The 10,084-nt window shown below is 42.6% G+C and overlaps 1 protein-coding gene across 3 annotated transcripts in view; it reads right to left on the bottom strand.

Annotated features, from left to right (window-relative positions):
* The window catches only part of LPIN1 (lipin 1), a 57,820-nt gene extending 48,050 nt beyond the window's left edge, over positions 1 to 9,770 (bottom strand). For 2 of the 3 annotated variants that reach the window (XM_044417955.1, XM_044417945.1), the window contains exon 1: positions 9,616 to 9,767. The gene's annotated coding sequence lies outside the window, so the exon portion shown is untranslated. Of the gene's footprint in view, positions 1 to 9,615 lie in introns of all 3 variants that reach the window. The other variant, XM_044417966.1, reaches the window with a different exon arrangement.
* Between the last annotated feature and the right edge of the window lie 314 nt (positions 9,771 to 10,084).

Here is a 10,084-nt window from a genome sequence, read left to right on the forward strand (position 1 = left end):
GATCGATCGCTCCTCCATGCCTCCTCAGCACTGCTCCTCCAGTGTCTGCCACCTGTTTTAACTGCTGAGCGAAACACAGTGAAACCAGTTTGCCTGAGCTGGCAAGGGAAGTAGTGCAAGGACGACAGAAGGTGGGAAGAGCTGCCACTGCCTCTTGTGCTTCAGCTGGAGACGGAGAGGGCAGCTTTAATATCTGGCACTGTCGTCTAGTAATGGCTCAGAGAGGATGTCTGGTCAAGGCTTCCTGCGTTCCAGGGCAGGGAGGAAGATTCTCTTGGAGCGTACAACAAAACAGGAAAACAAATAATAGGCTGAAGGAGGGAAGGAGGGAGGGAGGGAAACAGCCCAAGACAGGTCTTGGAGAGAAAACAGACCAAGAGCTAGCCACTGTTTTTCTGCAGCATGACCCTCCTTCACCTCTCCGGCCTAGCAAAAGCAGCAGGAAGGGCTGCAGCAGTTGCACAAGCAGGATTCCTCAAACCTGGGCTGACACACGAAATACTGGTAAATTGAGTAAGAGGAAGGAAATCATTAGGATATCTCAGTCCTCTTAATGCATGCTTCCACAAAGAGGCAATTCCATCTTTTTTCCCCACCTTTATTCCAGGTTATTTTCTGGTCAGGAAAAAGGCAGGAAAAAACACAGAGAAAGGCTATAAATTTGAGGACACTGTCACCTGGACTTCCAGTAAAATTCTGCAAATGAGGCAGGGCAGGATTAAAATTGCACCATACAAGAGCACAATAAAAGCCTTGTCTTAAGGCAGCAAAGGCTTCGAGTGTTCCTGTGCCAAACCTTCCAATAATTCCTTCCAGTGTCCTCACAGTATCATCTTGCTTGCATGGAATTGCTTAAACAACACAAGCAATGCACAGAAGAGATGAGGAAACTCCTTGAGCCATCTTTCCTTCCCATTTTCAAAAGCCCAAAGGAAGCACAAACAAGGATTCCCAATTATCCACCCCTGTCCTGCTTCTGAAGCCTCAATCCTACTCATGGTTACCTGGAAGAACCTACCACCTCCTCTGCTACCCAAACTCATTAACACATTAACTCACTAACAGTAACACATTTGATTCCTCAGTGAATTCAGGAGGAACATTCCAGGCCAGGAGCTTGAACGAGGTACTTATTGTGAATGCAAAGACTTATTGTGAATGCAAACAACAATCTCTTTTTGTGTGTTATAGTTTGCCAGTGAAGGCATACACAAATGCATATGTGTTTGCAAGAGCAATTTTGTCCCCACTTCTTGTTCTTAGCTCTTGTAAACAATGGTTGTGTGTGAACCAGCACTGACAAGAAGAGCATCTTCTTGAAGTATCAGAATGTGCAAGTGATCAGCAGTATCTTCCTAGCTTCCCTAGTCCTCCTTTTTTGCACCGAGAACGGTTATGACTCATTTACTTTGTGTGCAGAAAGCTCCTGCTTCAATTTCTCAACATCTTCAATTAAAAGAATTTAATTTTATGGCAGTCAAGTGGGACACCTGATGTAGAAAAAGGGAAAACTTACACAACTCACAAAGTAATGCAATGTATTTTATGACAACAACATTAAAACTAGGCAGCCCAATATCAGATAGGGACAAATCCATCCATATAAAACAATTGCCCAGTGACAGCCACTCATGAACAAATGAATATTTTATATATAACAAACAACCAAACACATTTACACAATATTTCTCTATTCCAATGGTCTAATGTCTTAACTATCATAGTTCTCATGTAATACATGAGGAAAATACTGTGCCTTTCAGCCCAATTCAACATGTTATATTCCAGCACTAATATATTTAAAGTGATAGCACCACTCTGAATATTAAATAATGGAGATAGCTAGCAAGCACTTGGAAATGTGTAGATATTCACATTCCCAAATTCCCAAGGGACACCACTATGATAGTAATGCTGCAAGGAGCTGACAGGTGCCTTGATGTCTGAGAATTCAGCTTTATTTTAAGTAATTAATTAACTGCCCAATGGCTGAAGCTCTCTGGGCTCTCTCCCAACGATTTCTCAAAGTACAATAAAAGGAGATAAAAAAAATAGACACACAATGAAACACAACATAAAACACCAATATACAGATTTAAGAGGGTTTAAATTCCAATGTACAACACTTAAAACAGTGTAAACATCTCAAACGAGTTCAGTAAAACTGTACCTGATTAAAATAGCTGACATATCCCATCGAGACACAATTAAATGTCTGAGAAGAGGGGGCAGCGTTAACCTGATGCCAAAAGATGCAAATGATGGCCCTAGGTGGGCCCAGGGGCAAGCATTCCATAATTGGGGTCCATCACTCAGAAGCGCCGCCTCCTTGTTGCCTCTTTCTGGCCCTTCCTCCAAACTGGCAGATGGAGGAAGAGCCCAGATGTAGTTCATAGGGTTTGGGTAGACTTAGTCAGAGTAAGTGATTCATAAGGTGTTGTAGTCTCAAGCCAAGCAGGGCTTTATAGGTTAAAACCAACAACTTGAATTGTGCTAAAAGCATATAGGCACCCAATGTGAGTAAGCTAGAACTGGTATTATATGTGTCAAGCTTCTGGTTCCAGTTATTAATCTGGCCGCCATATATTTCACAAGCTGCAGCTTCTGAACAGTCTTCAAGGGCAGCCCCACATTGTAGTAATCTAATTTAGAGATTACCATGGTGCAGATTACTGAAACCAGCCTATCTCAGCCCTATCCCTATCAGGCTGGGGGCATCTGGGCCATGAGCAAAAGCTGGTAGAAGTTTTGAGGCCACCTGAGTGTTAAATGACACGGATGGATCAAAGGGAACCCCCAGACTACAAGCCTGCTCCTTCAAGTGGCAAACAACCCCATCCAGAACAAGTTGAACACCCTCCATTCAATCCGAAGGATCACCCACTGACAGTATCTCAGTCTTGTTTGGATCAAACTTCAGCTTATTTGCATTCATCCAGTCCATTATTGCAACCAGGTACCAGTTTAGCACATGCACAGCCTCACTTGAGGAGGATGAAAAGGCAAAACAGAGCTGTGTGTCATCAGTGCACTGCTGACAGCTCACTCCAACCCTCCTGATGGCCCCACTTAATGCTTTCATGTAGATGTTAATTTGCATGGGGGATAATAGGACCCTGAATAACCATATGATGGAGAATCCACAGGACTGAGCAATTCCCCAAGCACCACCTTCTGGAGCTATCCAGGTAGGAATGGAACAACTGCAAAGGAGTGCCACCCACTCCCATCGCAATTGCCCCAGAAGGTTACCATGATCAATGTATCGAAAGCTGCTGAGAGACCCAGAAGTACCAATATTGTCACAGTCCCCTGCCTCTCCACTGCCACAGGTTATCACACATCATGACCAACGTTGTTTCTGTATTATAACCTGGCCTGAACCCAGATAGAAATGGATCCAGAAAATCAGTATCATCAAAACAATAACTGCAAGTTTAGACTATTGAAGTCAGAATATAGCCAAATACTTTGGGTATTTGTTAAGATTTTATACACTTCTTTGCAGTTGAGCTATTCACTGTGATTTCCTTCTGTGCTGCAGACAGAGACCCCAATTCAATGCATCACACTCAGGTAGCGATGATTCAGATAGGGTTTTGTTAAAATTCACACCACACACAGCAATAAAGAGAAAAGGCATAAAGCTCCATTGGAAACAATAGAAGTGTGTGTTCTTTTTTGTTTCCCCCAACTGTTGTGGTGGTGGGGGGCAGTTTAAAGGTTCAAACTCCCCCCCCCACACACACACAGTGGCCCCGAGCCAGATGGGGACCCTGTATTCTTACACTAGATAAAACATTAGGATCAGCTACATATTTAATGGAACCGGTTTTGCCCTGAGATGTATGGTGTAAATGTAAGGGCAGCCGCATGAATGGGTGAAGCTGGCCAAGCACAGGGAACAGAGCCCAGTCAGAAAGCAAAACAAGGAAATATGATCCTTAACTAGGCACAGATCTTTGTTCACACTATCACCTGCTTCTTCTTGGTCTTTCTTTCCACAGAATCAATGCTCGTTGCATTATTAAAGAGGAACTTTTCCACAAGTCTACTAAATGGTGTTTTCCTAAAGGCTTTATACTGCCAACAGCTGATAAAGCAGAAATCTATCAAGAGTGCAGAAAGTTGAGCAGAAGGTAGGGAAATGTTTCATTTTGATAGTTCCCTGGATGAATTACTTCCAAAATGCCAATTAAATGCTGCATATCTGGACTGAATCCTCCACTATAACTGGGCCATTCAAAAGTTCAAAACTTTTTACTAGAAAAGTAAAGCACTTTTTACTATTCCTGAAATTCAGCTTGTATAAATGTGTGGATGTCGCTATCTAAAATCTTGAATGAAATAGTGTATATCACTTCAGACATCTTAAATTAAGCACTGCTCTGCCATGTTTGGGCACAGTATGGAGAAGTCCATACTTTGACAATTCATTCTGTGCTCTTCCTATCATTCTGACTATACAAAAGGCATGTTTAGAGTTTTTCTCTATGGTGTGGCCTGTATTTCTCATTGACTTAGAAAAATCATAAGGAAATTGGGTAAAAAGATTTTATCTGCACAAAATACCTGAAATTATCATTTATAGTATCACGTTTACTCTCCTATTCAGACTGCAACAGGGTTCCCAAGTGAGTTTACATCATCAGCTAAAATACAGCATCTATTCAATCCATAAAATGAAGGAAGAACTAAAAACCTGATCCACCGAAAGTATAGTTCCACAAAAGAAACAGAGAAAGAAAGGAAAGGAGGCTTTAAGGGAAACCAATAACATAAGAAAATGGAAACGTAGTTACCAGGTGCTGAAAAGCCAATAGGGAAGGGTCTGACTATGTTTCCTGAAGAAAAGAACCCCACAATCTGGGTGCCACAGCCAGAAATGTTCTGTTGCACATCCTCTTCAGCCAAGCTTCTAACGACAGTGGGACAGAGAGTCTCTTATGAAAAGTGCATTGGGTGGGCAGGAGAAGGCGGCCCTTCAAAGATACCATCCTATGTTGTGTGTGCTATGTTGGATGGTCATGTGGGGACACAGGAAGCTACCTCATACCAGGTCAGGCTATTTTCTTATCTGGACCAGTACTGCCTCCTCTGATCGGGAGTGGCTATTTCAAGTCTAGGCTGGGACCTTCTGCATACAAAGAACATGCTCTGTCACTAAACTAGAGTCCCTCCCCAACGCTTTGCAAAGTAAAAGCACTCTGCATCTTCTAGTATATTACATGGCAGTTTATGGTACAAGCTCAGGGATGCTGGAATGCCAAACTACATGTAGCAATGGGATCCACTTCTCCTATAATACAGTCTTCCAGGGTTGTTGCCTCAGGCTCTGAACCAGAACTGGTAGAAGAAGCAGGATTGGAAGGCTTGGCTGAAGTGCCATGGCCAACCAACCCCGAGGAAAGAGAATGTGGGGGGAACCACACAGCTCTGAGTTCTGTGGGAAACTCAGTTTAGCATATAGAGATGTGCGTGGGTGGACTAAACATCATCGGTCCAATTGCACAGTGTTGGATAAAAGGCCAGACCAATGGAGAGGCATCAGACATTCTTGGTGATTTGGCCATAAGCAGAAAGAACCGCCCTGAAGGTGGAGGAAGCTCCTTTTGGTTCAGAAGGGAGGAGAGGTATTCAGTTTAGAATCAACTTTGTATCATTAAGCCACAGTTCCCTAAGAGCTACTTTCTAACTTCTTATGTCTTTGGTTACTGAATCTGTGTTCAATTACTTACTTTTCTTCTTATTAAAAAAATTCTGTAGAAATTCTCAGGACAGGTGGGAAAACAGATAAAGGAATCATTATCTGGAAGCCTTTCTAAGGATGCTTACAAATTTACTGGGGGAAAGCAAATATTATTTGAAAGATACTGTACTAGTTTAATCAACCTCTCTTCCCCACAGTAGAATGACAGCAATTCCAACTTTCCTTCTTACCTGTCTTGCTATGAAGACTATGAAAGCAACTCAGTCTCTTCAGGCAAAAAAGAAACACCCTCTCACTTATGCTGAAGTGTCTGTTTCGGTTTCCAGTGATTAAGGAATAAGGGGAGTGCCTGCCTTGCATCTAGAAATAGATCACGTAGAGAGATGAGGAGATGACATACATAGATGCTCTTCCCATCGAGCAAAACTGCTGTTAGAAAAGCTCAGAATGATTACACCAGAACAAGTGGGGACCTGTAAGAAGCTGCCTGGTTCCCTTCAATCCAGCTCTGAGCCCAAGCCCTAGGAGAGCTTCTCTGCTGCCAACATTCCAGGACTGCCCAAAGCCCTCATAGTGAGAACGCAGCCTGTCTTTTCCTTTTCTGTTCCCCCTCGCCACGTCCAAATTATGCATAACTCAGAAGACCCTTCAGGATGGAGAAGCCCATTCTTTGTCTTTTCCTCCATTTACTTGCCCAGTAGATCTTCACACGTGACACCCTCCTTTACTAGTTGGGGTAAACAATCTCTCATTTTAATGGATGTTTTATAGGTCAACACCAACGAAAGAAGAAACTTCTCCAGCATGGTCTGAAGGATACCTCCAGCAGAAAACGTCAGCAAACCAAAGTTAGCACTTCCTGAAACTAATAGCTAAAATATTTCTAAAGCAGCTCAAGTTTAAGCCTGCAATGCGGCTAGTGAAATGAACTGAGCAGCTCTGTTAGGCAGCTGCAGACTTGGTAGAGAGCCTCAATTGTTTCTTCTTCATCCATTTCTGAAACCAACACATATATCAAACAGGAATGCCCTTGTTCAAATACTTGATGTTTGTTTACTGAACGTGATAAGGCAATTGCAAATGTGTGTATGAGCATGCCTGGAATTACTGTCATTTTCAAAAACTATGGAATAGTTCCAAGTGCCTCCAAAGGAGTTATTTGTATGTTATTTTGTCATCTCTGATTGCACAAAGAAAGCCACTTCTTTCAAACAGATGCATTCCAAACCCATAAAAGTTGTAAATACATTGGGCATGGAAAAGAAGAGTACAATCCTCCTAAGAGCCAATGTAATGCAGCGATTCATGTGTTGTTGGGATTCAGGAAATCCAGGTTCTAGTCCCTGCTTGACCATCGATTTTATTGGGTGACTTTGGGTCAGTAACTGACTCAGCCTAACCTACCCCATATTGCTGTTGTGATGAACAAATGGAAGAGAAGAAGGTTTGTATGAGCTGCCTTGGGGGGAAAAAAGCAAGACAGAAATATAATAAATAACATAAAAACCCACTGTTGTGGTCAGAGCTTTACTGATACTTTGTAAATTCCATCAGATTGGATCTCCAATAGGAAACTCCAATTACAGTACAAAATTAACACCCTAGATTCCAAAACAATTTGCAAAAATTGTGAAGAACAAAGTTATCAGCGTTTCAGTTTGACCAATTCCATTCTACTGATGTCAAAAAAGTCAAATTTTCATCATTATAGAATAATTACTAGTATGCCAAGGGCAGAATCATGTTACCTTTCACCTAGAACTTCTTTTGGACAAGCATGCTTCCTATAACCAAACAAATCTGTAGCATATGAGGAAATGTGAATTTTGCAGTGCCTGAAATGTGTAGTTTCAAACTAAGCCTAAGGCTACAATCTAGTGCATGCTTAACTGGATTAAGTACTGCTGGACTTCAGGAGACTTTTCTGCAAAACAGGAAAGAGGAAGGGAACGTGACTGCCATGTGGTTTCTCAGGTTAGTCATACTTAAGTTCCCCAGAAATCCTTGATTTCATTATTTCTTTATTTTCTATTTTCATTTTCCTTTCCATCAAGGGCAGCACACCCAATGCCCCCATTTTGTCCTCACAACAAACCTGTGATGTAGATTGGACTGCAAGCAATCAGCCCAATGACCTCCAGCGACTTTCACTGTTGAGCAGAGTTTGGAACCTGGGTCTCCTCCCAGCCTAATTATACTACATGGGCTCTCAGTGAAGACTTGTAACTTGTCATTAACTTGTGTCACTGACTGAAGTAGACTTAAACCTGTCCATCTCTAGAATGCAGAAAAAGTGTTCAGAGCATGACCTACAGGCAATTTTAAGACTTTGGGCTGGATCCAACAGTGTCCATTCACTAACAGCACTGCCATTTCAATAGCAGAAACCCACACTCATGCAAGGTTAATAGCATTTGCTTGAACGATGGGTTTCCTAGGGATATTAATACACTAGCAAGCCTACTGATGTGACAAAAGTGTTAGTTTCCCTCTTGCACGACATCAATATCAATGGCATATAAAAACCAACTTGATCAAGACTAAAATTCTATTCAATGGAGACATATAACACAAGCCTCCTTGTGATATCTAAATATCTTGTGATGATCTCTTTTGATATCTAAATAATGTGATAAAGATTTTTCAGTGCAAGTACATTAAAGCAAAGTTTTGCTCTTTGAGAAAAGAGATTGTTCATAAAATGGATGACCTTCCAAGTTAACACTAATCTTCTCAAGTGAAAATGGGCAGAATCAAATCAAAGTTAAGCACTTTTAAAAAGTCCTGTTCATTTCACACTGCCTGATGTGCACCTGCTGAAATCAATAGAACAATGTGAGCTGAATCATGTCCAAATGGTCCAGTTGGCTTTATAGTAATCCCTCATGTAAGACCTAAAAATACTCCTGTGAACAACTCATTCCATGATAGTGAAAACAAGAGGAGGTTTTCAAAAAAAGCATATTGCATTTAAAGGTTACCTGGCTAGAATATTTAGCTAGGGCATCCCAAATCTACAAATACCATTTGGGTTATCTACCTGTCCTGAGCGTATCTTCTGTCCACTTTTCCCGCACAGATTAGGCAGTTGTGCACTCAAAACAGAATATACACATCAGCACAGAACGAGTTCACACAGCACACTATGGCAGTGCAAACCTTTCGCGCTGTCTCACTGATCCACACTGCTTTCACAGCTCATTTTAATCTTCAAAACAAATATGGAACTCAAGCCCAAGAGAGCCTTCCTGCTCTTCTCCCATCAAAACACGAGTTACCCAACAGGAGACAAAACAGGCAGCGCTGGATACATGTTTATTTCATTTTCATCTCACACGGCTCTGCTGAAGGCCTCAAATCTCTATCAGGCCTGTAACCTTTTGTCATTTGCCTCCACAGACACAGTTAACTGGATACCCTCCTGACAACCCCAACCCACACACACTATCACAGCTTCTGCCATCCCATAGGCCTCGATAATTATGTATGAAATCAGCCAGAGAATCGGGGAAGAGGAAATTATTCAGCCACTGCAGATATTTTAGTATGCAGACTGTTATTAAAAAGCAAACTTATTCCATCCATAGCAAAGGACAAGGGGAATTAGACAGGACCTCTGAGGTGCAATATTTTTCCAGAAAGTACATATGTTGCCATTAGGGAGCATGTTTAGGTGAAAAGTGGGCAGCAAGAAAACAAGGGAAAAAGAAAACTACACCCTTGCCACAGCTTTAACATTAGAAGTAATATCTAGCAGGTAAAATTCAGTAGTGATCAGTATTACCACCACACTTCCCTTATGTTCCCCCCATATAATTCCCACCTCCTTAGCTACTCCTCCATCTGCCCCCCACCTGCCTCTATCACCTGCCCTTCAGCCCAGCATATCCCTTGTCTATTTATACCTGTCCTTGCTTCTTCTTCCTACTCTGACAACCATCAGCACCTTCCCGCAGGGAGGCCAAAGGCAGCTGCCTCTGCCGCTGCTGTCCTACTCCAGGGCGACGACCGACCCAGCAGCAACTCCCAGGCCAGAGCTGGCTGTGCTTCTGAGCGCAAGTCGGCTACTGCAGGGATGTCAATTCATCCCACACTGAAGCCTGGTACCCGCCCTGGAGGAGGGACTGAGAGAAGACAGACAAGAGTTAGGAGGGGGAATCAAGGGGAGATCAGGCAGCCTCACAAGGAACAACGCTGCCACCCCGAAGCGATGGTGGCTCTGTCAGCAGCATCCACCTGCATGTGTCCCCTTTCGCTCTTTTTCAAAACTGTACAGAAGCGTGGGCTGCAACAGCCACCGGAGGCAGGCTCAATCCGGAAACTCGATGAAGGCTGCTGCTAGCGAAAAATTAAGAAAGTGGCAAAACACTTATT

Source organism: Varanus komodoensis, unplaced genomic scaffold (genome assembly GCF_004798865.1).
Source record: "Varanus komodoensis strain SLA01 unplaced genomic scaffold, ASM479886v1 scaffold10, whole genome shotgun sequence".
Taxonomy (NCBI): domain Eukaryota; kingdom Metazoa; phylum Chordata; class Lepidosauria; order Squamata; family Varanidae; genus Varanus; species Varanus komodoensis.